This window comes from Tachysurus vachellii, chromosome 10 (genome assembly GCF_030014155.1).
Source record: "Tachysurus vachellii isolate PV-2020 chromosome 10, HZAU_Pvac_v1, whole genome shotgun sequence".
NCBI lineage: Eukaryota > Metazoa > Chordata > Actinopteri > Siluriformes > Bagridae > Tachysurus > Tachysurus vachellii.
In genome coordinates, this window is record NC_083469.1 from 2,442,501 (window position 1) to 2,445,000 (window position 2,500).

The 2,500-nt window shown below is 48.0% G+C and overlaps 1 protein-coding gene across 1 annotated transcript in view; it reads right to left on the minus strand.

The window, feature by feature from the left end:
• arhgef10 (Rho guanine nucleotide exchange factor (GEF) 10) overlaps window positions 1-2,500 on the minus strand; it is a 78,834-nt gene that overhangs the window by 28,549 nt on the left and 47,785 nt on the right. The window lies entirely within an intron of this gene.

Consider the following 2,500-nt stretch of genomic DNA (forward strand, 5'->3'; position numbering starts at 1 on the left):
GAGTGCACTGTGTAAATTTCAGAGAAGGAGGCGTGGCCTCTGGGTCGGTGCCAGTGAAGGAGGCGTGGCCTCTGGGGTGAGTGCCAGTGAAGGAGGCGTGGCCTCTGGGGTGAGTGCCAGTGAAGGAGGCGTGGCTTCTGTGTCAGTGCCAGTTAAGGGGGCGTTGCCTCTGTGTCAGTGCCAGTGAAGGAGGCGTGGCCTCTGGGTCAGTGCTAGTAAAGGGGGCGTGGCCTCTGTGTCAGTGCCAGTTAAGGGGCGTTGCCTCTGGGTCAGTGCCAGTAAAGGGGGCGTGGCCTCTGGGTCAGTGCCAGTGAAGGAGGCGTGGCCTCTGGGTCAGTGCCAGTGAAGGAGGCGTGGCCTCTGGGTCAGTGCCAGTGAAGGAGGCGTGGCCTCCGTGTGAGTCAGTACATTACATAGTGTTAACACTAGCGCTGTTTAATGAAGACAGGTGTGTTTTAATCACAGGATGTTTTAGATGAAATCATGATGGCTGATTTGTTCGGAGTGAAACAGCAGCTGTGTGTGAGTCTCTTTGTGGACGTGTCCTCTTTATCTTCTGCTGAGTCTTTAAAGCCTGCACGTGTGGCCAGTTTGGAGACAAATGGTCTAAACACCCACACTGCTTGGACACAAACAACTGAACATGAAAGTGTGTGTGTGTGTGTGTGTGTGTGTGTGTGTGTGTGTGTGAATAAAACACTGGATTTTTCAGCTCGTCACTTTTTAAAGGCGTCTACACAGCATTTGTCCTTGTTTACCAAATCAATAGCCCTCCATTGCACTGGGGTAGACACTAATATGGCAGGTGCAGAGTGTGTGTGTGTGTGTGTGTATGTGTGTGTGTTTGTGAGAGAGAGAGAGAAAGAGAGAGAATTTCTGTGCTTCTGTTATAAAGTGTGTATTTCAGCATCATCATTTGTTTTGTTTTGTTTACTTCACAGTGCTGTCGAGTCCTCTGATTGGTCAGAAGCTGCTGACTCGTCTCCTTGTTTTTAATTAATAGGGTGAAAATAGGACGAGTGTTTATACAGTAGCTGATAAAACTAACTTGTTTCTCTCTCTCTCTCTCTCTCTCTCTCTCTCATCATCTTTGTCTTTCATTCTCTTTCCCTCTGTCTGATTCTTTCTCAATCTCTGTCCATCTCTCTCATTCTCTCTTCCTCTGTCCGTCTGTCTCTCTGAGTCTGCGTCTCTTTCCATCTCGGTCATTCTTTCTCTCCATCTGTCTGCCTCTCTCATTTTCTTTCTCTCTGTCTGCTTCTCTCTGCATCTGCCTGTCTCTCTCTTTGTCTCTCCGTCTGTCTGTCTCATTCACTTTGACTCTCTGTCTGTCTCACTCATTCTCTCTGTCATCTTTATGCAGACAGCTCTATTCTCTGGCTTTAGTAAGAAAGAGAGAGAGAGATGGAGAGAGACAGAGGGACAGAAGGAGGAATTTGGCAGAGGGATGAAGGTCGGATCTCCTTGCAGCCCTGCTCCAGTTTTAGACCTGGATCACAAAGACTGTGTGTTTTATCAGCAGCATGGAGACGACTCTGATGCTTAAATGGAGCTCTGACTCGCTCGCTCTCTTTCTCTCTCTCTCGTCCCTCTCTCTCTCACTCTCTCTCTCACTCACTCTCTCTCTCGTCACTCTCTCTCTCGTCCCTCTCTCTCTCTTCTCCTGATGTCATTATCTGGAACCAAACCTTATCTTATCGTCTTATCGTCTTTCGGCCCACGTTTTATTCTGTCTCTCGACGCGTCCTCAGTCTGATCCCTAACAGGTCCAGACTTACAGAGTTCCTGTTCCTGACTTTGAGGAGTTCCATAGTGAAGTCACTGATGACTGCTGAAGACCTTCAGTGCAGAATGAGGACAGGGTCATAACTTAAACCTTAAATGACTCGGATCGGATTTCAGCGAGTCAGAGGATGGAATTTCTCAGCTGGAGGACAAAAGGGAATAAAATCACGTCTCATTGGCGAGACCAGGCCGGCATGTGGGCGATGAAAATACTCAGAGGAAAGAGGATGAGGATCTGTATCCCTCTTTCTCTCTCTTCCTGTACTCCTTTCTCTCTATCCCTCTTTCTTTCCCTCTCTCCATCACTCTCTCTGCTTCTCTCCAGTCTTTCTCACTGCCTCTCGATCTCTGTCTCTCTCCCCTTCATCTTTGTCTCTTTGTCTCTATCACTCTCAATGTCTCTCCCCTTTCTGTCTCACTGTCTCTCTTCTTCTGCCTGCCCGTCTGTCTCTCTGTCTCTCTCTCTTTCATTCTTTGTCTCCATCATCTCCCTGTCTCTCCCCATTCGGTCACTCTGTCTCACTCTTTTTTTTTCGTTCAGGTTCTTGAAGTGAATTTCTCCATCAGCTCCTTCTTCATCTTCTTCATCGTCTCCCTCTCTTTATGGTGCACTAATATAAAATATATGCACCAAATTCAGACAGGAGCTGCATCCTGTACACCAGATACACCCTGGTCCAAGCTTCTGGGCGTCTCTCAGAACGTCGCTTGGAAG